At 44.3% G+C, this 12,265-nt stretch overlaps 1 protein-coding gene across 4 annotated transcripts in view; it reads right to left on the reverse strand.

Moving 5' to 3' along the window:
• The window catches only part of UPF1 (UPF1, RNA helicase and ATPase), a 38,534-nt gene that overhangs the window by 25,166 nt on the left and 1,103 nt on the right, over positions 1–12,265 (reverse strand). The window lies entirely within an intron of this gene.

Below are 12,265 nucleotides of genomic sequence, written 5' to 3' on the forward strand. Positions count from 1 at the left end.
CCGAGCAAGACTGCATCTTCACAGACACGATGTCGGGTTCCTAACCCACTGAGCCTCAACAGGAACTCCCTGATCTCCTTGTTTAAAAAATTGTAGGTGGTTCTGTGGCATTAAGTACATTCACATGGTTGTACAACCACTACTACTATCCATCTTCAGAACTTTCTCATCCCAAACCGAAACTCTGTCCATTCCCCCTTCCTCAGCCCCTGGCAATCTCCATTATACTTTTTCTATCCATAAATCTGACTACATCCAGGGATCTCATATAAGTGGAACTGTAGAGTATTTGTCCTTTATGGCTGGCTGAATTAACCTAGAATAATGCCCTCAAGGTCTATCCGTGTTACAGTATGTGTCAAAATGTCCTTTTTAAGGCTGAATAATATTCCATTGTATGGACATGCAACATTTTGTTTATCCATTCATCTGTCAATGAACACTTGGGTTGCTTCTACCTTTTGGCTGCTGTGACTGACGCTGCTATGAACATGGAGTGAAAATCTCTTCAAGTTCCTGTTTTCTTTTTCTTTCTTTCTTTCTTTCTTTTTTTTTTTTTTTTGTCTTTTTTTGCCTTTTCTAGGACCACTCCCATGACATATGGAGGTTCCCAGGCTAGGGGTCTAATCGGAGCTGTAGCGCCGGCCTATGCCACAGCCACAGCAATGCAGGATCCAAGCCACGTCTGCGACCTACACCACAGCTCACAGCAACGCCAGATCATGAACCCACTGAGCGAGGCCAGGGATCAAACCAGCAACCTCATGGTTCCTAGTCAGATTCGTTAACCACTGCACCACGATGGGAACTCCTCAAGTTCCTGTTTTCAATTCTTTAGGGTATATATCCAGAGTTGGAGCTGCTGGTTCATATAGTTATTCTGTTTAACTTTTTGAGGAACTGCCACACTCTTTTCCACAGCAGCTATAACATTCTACATTCCCATCAGTAGTGCACGTGGGTGGGCGGTAGAGTGCTAATTTCTCCACATCCTTTAACAAGTGTGAAAATACTTGTTATTTGTCTGTTTTTGATAGAAGCCATCCTAATGGTATGAGGTGATATCCCACTGTGGTTCTAATCTGCATTTCTTGGATTATTATGATGGTGAGTATCTTTTCATGTGCTTGTTGGCCATTTGTATATCTTCTTTGGAGAAAAGTCTATTTAAATGCTTTGCCCATTTTCAATCAGGTTGTTAAATTTTTTGCTGTGCTCTGAAATTCTGATAGCAGGTTACTGTTTCAAAAAGTCATCTCTCCATCTGGCAACTCTTCTGACATGTGCAGTGGCACTGCTGGGGTGACAATGCCAACAAGGAGCAGTGCATCTCTCAGTGTGACTCCCGAGGCACACATGTATTAATTTTCTGCAAGTGTGTGACCAGGTTATAGTACCTGGATTTCACTTCATGGCAGTGAAAGAACCATACAGATCATGCTATAGGAGATAGCTAAGAGGATGTGGGCCACAATCCTGAGCTCAGAATGGTATTTATGTTTTTAAATGGTTGGATTAAATACCTAATAATAGGTATTTGCTTCTTGTCCCACAAAGCCTTGAAACATTTACTACCTAGAACGTTTTAGAAAATGCTTGCCATGGAGTTCCCACTGTGCTGCAGTAGGTGAAGAATCCAACTGCAGCAGCTTGTGTCACTGTGGAAGCACAGATTCAATCCCCAGCCAGGCACAGGCTCAGATTCAATCCCTCACTCAGGACCTTCTATATGTCATGGGTACAGCCATTAAAGATAGCAGAGGGGAGAGGAGAAAATGCTTGCCAGAGTTCCCATTATGGCTCAGGATAAGAACCTGACTAGGATACATGAGGACACAGGTTCAATCCCCAGCCTCGCTCAGTGAGTTAAGGATCCGGTGTTGCCGAGAGCTGTGGTGTAGGTCGCAGACAAGGCCCGGATCCCGTGTTACCATGGCTGTGGTGTAGGCCGGCAGCTGGAGCTCTGATTCGACTCCTAGCCTGAGACCTTCCATATGCTGCAGGTTCAGCCCTAAAAAAAAGAGAGAGAGAGAGAAAATGCTTGCTGACATTTCTCCAAAGAAGACATATAGGTGGCCAACAGGGACATGAAAAGATGCTCAATATCTCTAATTATTAGAGAAATGCAACTCAAAATTACGATGAGGTATCATCTCACATCAGTCAGAATGCCCATGATTAAAAAGTCTACAAATAGGAGTTCTCACTGTGGTACAGTGGGTTAAGGATCTGGTATTGTCTCCGTAGTGGCACGGGTTTGATGACCCAGGAAGTTCCATACGCCACCAGTACAGAAAAAAATTAAAAAGTCTACAAATAATAAATGCTGGAGAGGGTGTGAAGAAAAATGAACCCTCCTGTACTGTTGGTGGGAATGTAAATTGTTGCCACCACTATGGAGAATATGGAGGTTCCTTAAAAAACCAAAAATAGACAGTTCCCTTGTGGCTCAGTGGGCTAAGGGTCCGGCAATGTCATAGCAGTGGTGCAGGTTCGATTGCTGGCCCAGGAACTTTCACACACCACAGGTGTGGCCAACCACCCCCCACCCCATGATCTCACAATCCCACTCCTGGGCATACATCAGGAGAAAACTCCAATTTCAAAAGATACATGCACCTTAATTTTCATAGCAGTACTATTTACAACAGTCAAGATATGAAAGAAACGCAAATGTCTACCAAGAGATGAATAAAGATACAGTATATGTATACGATGGAATACTACTCAGCCACAAAAAGAATGAAATGATGCCATCTGGAGCAACATGAATGGACCTATAGTATCATATTAAGTGAAGTAAGTCAGACAGATAAAGACTAATGTCATATGATATTGCTTACAAGTGGAATCTAAAGAAATGATAACAAATGAACTTGTTTACAAAACAGAAATAAAACTCATTCTGCTGTATAGCACAAGGAACTACGTCTAGTCACTTGTGATGGAACATGACAAAAGATAATGTGAGAAAAAGAATGTGTATGACTGGGTCACTTTGCTGTACAGTAGAAACTGACAGAACACTGTAAACCAACTATAATGGAAAAAATAAAAATCATTTAAAAAAGCAAAAAATAAAAAAATTAGGAAAGAATTATATGAAAAAAATAAAAATAAAAATCAATTCAACAAATTAAAAAAAAAACCTCAATGACACAGAAAACAAACTTATGGTTATCAAAGGGCCATAGAGGGGTGGGTGAGGGTTAATCAGGAGTTTGGGATTAATTATCAACTTTATACATAGCATACACACTGCTATGTTTAAAACATAAACAGGGGAATTTCCATCATGGCCCAGCGGAAAGGAATCCAACTAGAAACCAAGAGGTTGTGGGTGGTTGTGGGTTCAAACTCTGGCCTCATTCAGTGGGTTAAGAATCTGGCGTTGCTGTGAGCTGTGGTATAGGTCAAAGATGCATCTTGGATCCCACATTGCTGTGGCTGTGGTGTAGGCTGGCAGCTGTAGCTCGGATTGGACCCCTAGCCTGGGAACCTCCATATGCCATGGGTGTGGCCCTAAAAAAAGAAAACAAATAAACAAAACCAGATAAACAGGAATCTGCTATATAGCACAGGAAACTATATTATCTTATAGTAATCTATAATGGAAAAGAATCTAAAAAATTTATGTGTATATCTAATTATATATAAATATAATTGAATCGTTTTGCTATAAACCTGAAACTAACACAATAACTAACTACACTCTAATTTTAAAAAATGGTTAATTAAAGGGAGTTCCCATTGTGGCTCAGTGGGTTACAAATCTGACTAGTAACCACAAATATGCAGGTTCAAACCCTGGCCTCTCTCAGTGGGTTATGGATCCGGCGTTACCGTGAGCTGTGACGCAGATCACAGATAGGGCCTGGATCTGGTGTTGCTGTGGCTGTGGTGTAGGCCAGCAGCTGCAGCTCTGATTTGACTCCTAGCCTGGGAACTTCCGTGTGCTGCAGGTGTGGCCCTAAAAAGGTGGGAGTGGGGGAAGGGAACGAAGGAAGGAAGGAAGGAAGGAAGGAAGTGAGGGAGGGAGGGAGGAAAGAAAATGTTTGCCAACTTCTAGTGTAGAACTCCTAAAAATGTCTCATCAGGTTGCATAAGCTTTTATGTATAAAGAAATATTCTCAGTGATGTGTGCATCTTTGCTTTCCTGAAACATGAAAATTAATATATGGAGTAACTCAGAAACCTGTGTGCCACCAGATGCCCTCACTCTGCCCACTCCTGCTTCGTCCAAGGCCTCAGATCCTACACTTTGCCTTACTGAGAGAGGAATGTGTGAGGCTCTTAACAGAGCCTAACTAGCCATGTGGCAACCCTTTCTGCACCACACACACTCCTTCAGGCTTGTAAGGAGGAAGAGGTATAAGTGCGCTCTAGGAACTCTTAGAGACAACACAGTATGGACACAAAGTCAGATGAACACTCCCTCACCACCAGGCAAGGCAGGGAGGCCGGAGAGAGGAGCCCAGATCCTCTGAGGCCCAGTAGGCCCTCCAGCTGTGTGGCTGGGGAGAGTGGGTGTGTCCCTCCTCACAAGCATGTGTGTACACCACATGCACGTGTTCATATTGAACCCCCACCCAGCCCTACTCCTGCCCAGCTGTGACCTGATTACAACACAAAACTCCATTAGCTGGGTTCTTAGCTTCTCCTTCTACTCTCTGGAAAGTTTTATGATAAACATTAACTTCAAAAACACATTTGACCTTAGAAACTAAAATGAGTTAAAGCATTAAAGAGTACCTGGCACAGAGAAGGACCACAACCCAAGACAAGTGACATGATGGAAGAAGGAGAGGAGGGTCCTTGTCTGGCACAGGACTGAGGTTATCGATTTATCACCTCCAGCCAGGATCCCTGGGACCTGCTGGGCTCAAGAGGGAAAAGGCCTCCCTGCATCCTGGGGCTACCTGACCCCATCCACAGGCACCACGTTACTGGGTCTAGAAAGCCAGGGAAGCAGTACCCTCTCCACCTCTGCTCTGGACACTCACTACTGAAGTCCATCTATGAGCTGCTGAGCTGATCAAGGTCTTGCAGAAGTTTTCTGCCCAGAGAGTTTCTTATGACCCACTGCAGAACTCAGACTGTGCACATCAGGGCAGGAGGAAGAGGTTACTTCATGCCCACAGATGAAAAGCACATCAATTGAAAAAACTGCCACTAAATGTGCTGGTAAGAACTTTTAGACCACAAAATTTTTACCCCAAGTCTCCTAAGTGTTGTACCACTCAGCATAAAATAGACCTTTCTGCCCCTCAACCCGACTCTGTTGATGCCATAGGGCCTTGGCACATACTGTCCCCTTGGCTTCTGCACAGATGGCTCCTGGTCCTTCAGTCTCGGTCCACAGGGCGCCTCCCCTGACCTCATCTAAGGGGCCTCAGGGAGGCCGACTGTACCTGTCCTACTCCCAACTAGGACCCTAGCACCTAGAACTGAGCCCACAACCCAGGAGGCTCTCATAGTGTTGGCTGAATGAATACATCTTCTCATCTAAAAAATAAAGGTTGGGATATAAAATGACTCATCATTTGTTCTTTTATTCCAAGGTTTAAATAAAAACGAGTGAGAAATCGCCTTTCTTTCAAGTGACCTGAAACAAAGAGGAGCTATAGGGTCTCTGCGCTCTGCCTCAGGAAAAGACCAGTCTCCCTCAACTTTGGAAAGTTTCAAAACTACAGAGAATGAACATCACACACATCCACCACCTGGATTTACCAGCCGCTACATTTTGCTAAGCTTGCCCTCTCCCTCTTTTGCTCTGCACGTACACACTTTCATTTTCCTGATCCACTTCAGAATCACAGGTCTCAGGACAAGGGCTTTCTCCACATAACCACATTACAAGCATTACACTCAAGAATAATGCTGATATAATACTGCCACCTAATACGCATAGGCACATTTCCCCAACCTCCTAATAACGTCCTTTATAGTTATTAAAATCCAAGAACCAGTTAACAACTACACATTACTTGTGATGTCTCTTAGCCTTCCTTTTTTTTTTTTTTGTCTTTTTTTGTCTTTTTGCCGCTCCCGCACCATGTGGAGGTTCCCAGGATAGGGGTCTAATCGGAGCTGTAGCCGTCAGCCTACACCAGAGCCACAGCAACGCTGGATCTGAGCCACACCTGCAACCTCTACCACAGCTCACAGCAACGCCAGATCCTTAACCCACTGAACAAGGCCAGGGATCGAACGCACAACCTCATGGTTCCTAGTCAGATTCGTTAACCACTGAGCCACAACGGGAACTCCTCTCTTAGCCTTCTTTGGTCCATTAGTTTTAACCACAAGAAACTGTTGAGATTTGACTATATTTGACCTACAGCACATGGTCCCACTCATCACAGAGGTCCCTGGGCTCTGGATTAAAGGAGCCCCACTTGCCCCCCTTTCAGTCACATGCTGGGTCTACTCCTACAGTGCGTTTCAATGCTCAAGGGTATCCTCAACCTGTCCAGGGTGTCTGTAGCTCATCTTGGGTTGCCCCTGTCTGCCCAGCTTTGGGATCGGACACCCTTAAAGGAACTCAGATGGAATTCACCCATGCCTGCAGGGAGAAGCCAGAATGTGAGAAGAGGTTCAGTCCAGAAGGCAGGACACCTCAAAGGACAATGACCTGGACTGAATCCTGGCTCAACGGCATGAACACACAAGAGAAGAGGGAGGGGCTGCCTAGATCTGGGCTGGAGACATGACAATCGCATTAACGCTAGATCGCACAGGGGTCTAGACCAGGTAAATAATCTGATTGTAGAGAAAGGGAAGCCCCACGTATTAGATGATCCTGGAAAATTACTCTTGGTGCTGTTCAGCTGACAAGAGCAGTGTGGCTATGAAGGAGAGATGCCCTTTTTATGTTTTAGAAATGCATGCTAAATATTATAGGTCAAAAATGGTTGCGTGGCACTAATTCATATGACTCAACCTCAGAAGAATGAAACGATGAGTTGAATTTGCTTTAAAACACTTCAGTGAAGAAAAAGAAAAAAGGAAGAAAGAAAAATCTTCACAATCATCAAAAAGACTGATGGGCAGGGTTTGCTTTATTTACTTATATATGAAAGACTTCATAATAAACATTTTTACACGCTATGGATGGTCAAGGTGGCTTCCTGGAATCAGTGTTAGCTCTGTAGAGCCATGTACTTGAAAGACCAGCACAACTCTGACCAAATGCCTTTTGTCCAGGATGAGAAAAGCCACCTCTCCATGCTGACTGTCATCCCTGGCAGCTGAGCACTACGGTAGACAGGAAAGTACTATCCACAGGTGTGACAAAGAACTACAAGTGCATAGCTCAGCTACCAGTTTCCTGGTGAGGCCTCTCCCGCCTGCAAGGCCTCTCACCTGGCTCTCAGGGCAGCTCCTCCAAAACCAGCACCATCCTCGCTCATACCTTCCACAAGAAGGGAGCCCTGCCTCAGCCTGTGGGTGGGGGGAGGGATCCTGCAAACTAATGAAAATCACCATGGACAGGAACTCTAGGGGAGTCATGCATACTTGGGGACAATGGGGTACCCAGGCCATAACAAATATGTGCTGAGGAGAAGTGGCCACTGTGGCCACCTGGTACTGTGGTAGTACACACGCACTCGCATGCAAAGGCATACATTTGACCCCAGTGCTCTCTGCCCAAGCTCTCTACACTCTGGCACCTCTCTTTGCATCTAAGGGCCTTTCCTTTCAAGATGAGGTCACAGCACCAGTCAGCAGCAACACCAGGCTTCAGGATCCAGCCCGAGCCCCTTGGCGTGGACACAGGCCCTTGCCAACACCCATTATTCTTCCATGCCAAGCCCTCTGTCTATTCCCTCCACCCAGTGGATGCACCTTCCTGAACAACTCAAGGACCACCACTCACAAAGGCTTTCCCTTTGCAGGGCAGACCATTCCCTCTTCAAGGCACTCACTGTGCCTAGGGTCAAATGCAGACTGGGCCGAACCTACCATTTCTAACAAAGCAGCTGCAGTTGGCAATGGACTCACTTCGACGCCCAGCCCTCTGGGAGCACAGCAAGACAGGGAAGCAGAAGTACGGAGAGGAGGATGGTACTGACAGCCTGAGAGTCAGTGTGGAGCGGACGAAAGGAAATGTGAACAGACACATGAGAGCTCTCAGGCTCACCCTCTGAGCATTGTGGCCAGGCTTCAGGTCCTGTCTCTGAAGCCCAGTACAGAACCAGGTACATAGGTGGCAGCGCTCCCTAATGTGTGACCAGGAGTGGCTAAGCAAGGGGTCATCCATTTCCCCACATTAGAGCTTTAACAAGAGACCACCAAGATTAGCACGACAAATACAGAAGAGGAAAGGAAAGGTGGCATATAAGAGAAATCAGATAGTAAGTGACTATCCTGATGGTTGCAGAGTCCAGGAAATTTACTTTAAAAAAAAACAAAACAACAAACCACACACTCAGAACTGAACACAAAAACAAGAACTCTCTGGTACAACATCATATCTCAGTAAAGCTGTTAGAAAGATATCTCTTTTTTGATTATGGGAGCTAGACTGATTGAACTTTGTTCTTCTGTTAATATTGGTATGGTATTAGTGTTAACTTTTCCCCCATCATGCCAAATCTGGGTAAAGAAATTAACTTCGTAAATACAATTAGAAGTTATTTCACTTATTCTGCACTAACCGACATGGAACTCCCTTTCTCTTAATCACTAGGAGAGTCTTAAACATTTGGAGCCAAACCCCAGAAATCCAATTTAAAAAAAGGGCTAGCTGAACACTTGCCAGAGCTCCAATGAAGTTAGCAGCATCTTATCTCTTAATTTTCTTAAAGCAGTACTTATGCCACAGCTGTACTAACTGAGTGTTCACAAAACCAAAAGAAAAGGCCCACTCAAATTTTAAACTCACCATTTTTAGGAACTCCAGGACTGTATGGAACTCATTCCTTATCACAAGGTAAGGGTCAGGAAGCAGAAGATGATCTGTTTACCTCGATAGTCAAGGATATGTCAGAAGAGCCTTCCATGAATTCTGAAGCAGCCAGGTTCTGAAGACTAGGTAGCAACCTTTTTACAACCTTATAAATTGACACACGTCAATGTATGTAAACACCCGTGAATCCATCGATCAAGATAATGAACACATCTATCACCCCCAGTCTCTTCCCGCTTTTCTCATTCCTCCCTCCTTTCTTCCCCTCCCCACAACCACTGATGTGCTTTTTAAAACCAAACAGGTCACCTCAGCACTTTCTAGAGTTTTATATCAAAAGAATCATAGAGTACATACTCTTTTTATTTTGAGTGCATCTTTCATTCAGTGTATTTTGTTTTTGTTTTTGTTTTTTGTCTTTTTTGCTATTTCTTTGGGCCGCTCCTACGGCATATGGAGGTTCCCAGGCTAGGGGTCAAATCGGAGCTGTAGCCACCAGCCTAAGCCAGAGCCACAGCAACACAGGATCCGAGCTGCGTCTGCAACCTACACCACAGCTCACAGCAACGCCGGATCGTTAACCCACTGAGCAAGGGCAGGGATCGAACCCGCGACCTCATGGTTCCTAGTTGGATTCGTTAACCACTGCGCCACGATGGGAACTTCCATTCAGTGTATTTTGGAATGTATCCATGTTGCTGTGTGTATCAATGGCATGTTCCTTTTTTTGTTTGGTAGTGTTCTCAACTCTTAAGATTTTCACCATAATTCCAGTGTTTGGAGGAAATACAATAATAGCAACAATCAAGAATAAATATTCCAACTAGGCAGACCAGAAGGTTTGGAACACCATCTATTATGCAAAGGACTTCTGAAATTACCTTTCCCTGCCCTTTGAGGGGTAGGGGAAGGGGCTACAAAAGGGTCAAAGGCTCAAAAGATAACTGCCCCTTTATTTTAAGGACACTTGGCAAGGCCATGTCAGTGCTTTTTATCCCAGGATCTCAAGGGCTTTGATAAATATCAATTTCATTTCATAAACAAGAAAACAAATGCTATTTGAGCCAATGCAGAACTCAGCAGGCATCAGCTTGGCCTGCCATTCTCCCACCCATCCTGGCCATGACACACATGTGTTACCTAAACAAACTTTCAGGTAAAACCAACTGTGCAAAACTGGCAGTCAAGACATATCAAAAGTGGCTACACATTGGAAAACAGTCTGGCAGGCCCTGAAAACCACATGCAGTTGTTTCCAGACCACCCAGTAGTTTCACTGAAGGCTTACACCCACACAGAAACTTGTACACAGATGTTCACAGCTGCATTCTTCATAACAGCTAAAAATGGAAACAATCCAAATGTCCACCAACAGGTAAGAGGATAAACAAAATGTGGTCTGTCCATCTATGGAATATTACTCAGTCATCGAAAGGAATGGAGCACATGCAACATGAATGAACCTTGAAAACAGGCTCAATGAAAGAACCAAAGACCACATACTGTATGATTCCACTTATATGGAATCATACCGAGGAGATAAATCCAGAGAGAAAAAACAGCGGTTGCTTGGAATTGGAGAAGGGAGGACTGACAGACTAAGCGATGTGGGATTTCTTTTTACAGTGATGCAAATGTCATAAAATCAACTGTGGTGGTGGCTGTGCAACTCTGAATGTACTAAAACCACTGAACTGCTCACTTTGAATGGGTGAAGTATATGGTACATGAACTCTATCTCAATAAAGCTGTGAAATGAAAGTGGATGCATAGCATGTGACAATTCACAGCCACTCAGCCAGTAAGATAAAATCAAAAGGCACTCAGAATAGAAGCCCCATCATACAGCTGGTTACACAGACAAGTCTGAAGACAAATAAGGAAAATCTTCCCAAATGTTGTAGGCAGCCAATGCCTCCAACTGGCACAGGAGATACTCAATTTTTTTCCACTTTCTGGTTCTATTCAGACTCTCCTGCCCCCAAATCCAAAGCTTCCTCTTGTGACTCCAAGGATATTACTCCCCAAAATACAAATCCAAAGTTAGGCTACAGAGTTAAAGTAAGGAAGGACAAACCGTTTTGATGTCATCAGAATTCAAATGAGTTCAACTATAATGTTTCCCTCCAGTGGAGTGTTTTAATGCTCTTATTTAGTACAGTTCAATGGTCAGGTGCAGGAAAAGTAATCAATTATTGCAACTAAAAGAGGACACGCCCCCACAATTAACCGAAAACAGAAACCAAGGACCAAAACTACAACTTGGAGCTGCCCAGGTTTGCTGTTTTATAGGCTACAGTTTAAAAAGGATTTGCAATAAAACAATTACCTTTCACAACCCTGAGCTACCATAGGTCATGACACACTGCTCAACCAAGAGATTTTTATCCTCAGCTTCCCGGACATGGTGGACGCAAATTATAGACAACACTATCAGGTCTATCCGTTCATACAGAAGTCCAATTTCACATATGTCTAAAGGTAACCAAATAAGAGCTGTTACCCCCATTTTAAAGTTGTGGGAACAAATCTACAAGGTATGAAACTACAAGTGTTATCAAGAGTCTCTGGTGGCTCATTCATGTCTCCATGCAAACTTTCCCCTCTAACTTCCCCCATCATATGTAAACAAAACTGAAAAAACATACATACATGCACACCTGTTCTCCCTGATGCCCCCACCCATCAAGCATCTATTTTTAAGGAATCTGAGGTTAGAATGAGTCAAATGTTTTTTGCTTCTATTAGGGGCTAAGAGAAAGTCCAAGTGGGTGGTCTACCCATGGGAGTGACTCAACCAACTACAATGTAAGCCCCCTTCCCCAGGACAGGGTCTAAGCTCACTCTGGCTGAGGACAGGTTGGCTCCCCAAGATCTGACGGTGGGTCCTCATGTCAAGGGACACCTGCAACAAGGCAAGCCCTATATCTCCTCCACGGCTGAGAATTCAGGAAAATAAAATCAAAGGAGGTACCAGGCAAAGAAATGGAATCTGAGATTCAGAAGATGATGGCTACATTCCCAAGTGAGCCCAGTTCAAGACCACAGCCAGCCCCCTTGCCCACCCTAGGGCAGGGCCCCAGATCCAGGAAGTGTATGCCCAATACTTCTCATAACACAAACCCAAATTTAAAATAGTCTTCACATCATTAAGAACAAAAGTCTCTGACGTGGCAGACCAATTTAAGTAAAACCCACCACTATTACCCCGTTGGAGGAACAAACTCAAACCCAACTTTTCCAAGGCAGGGCTGCGGAGTTACGTAACAGGTCGGTTTCAGCAACAGGCAATGCCAGAAAGAAAAACAAAACGCAAACTGCCTCCTGAATAATCTTAAAAGCCAACGAGTATGG

Source organism: Sus scrofa, chromosome 2 (assembly GCF_000003025.6).
Source record: "Sus scrofa isolate TJ Tabasco breed Duroc chromosome 2, Sscrofa11.1, whole genome shotgun sequence".
Taxonomy (NCBI): Eukaryota; Metazoa; Chordata; class Mammalia; order Artiodactyla; family Suidae; genus Sus; species Sus scrofa.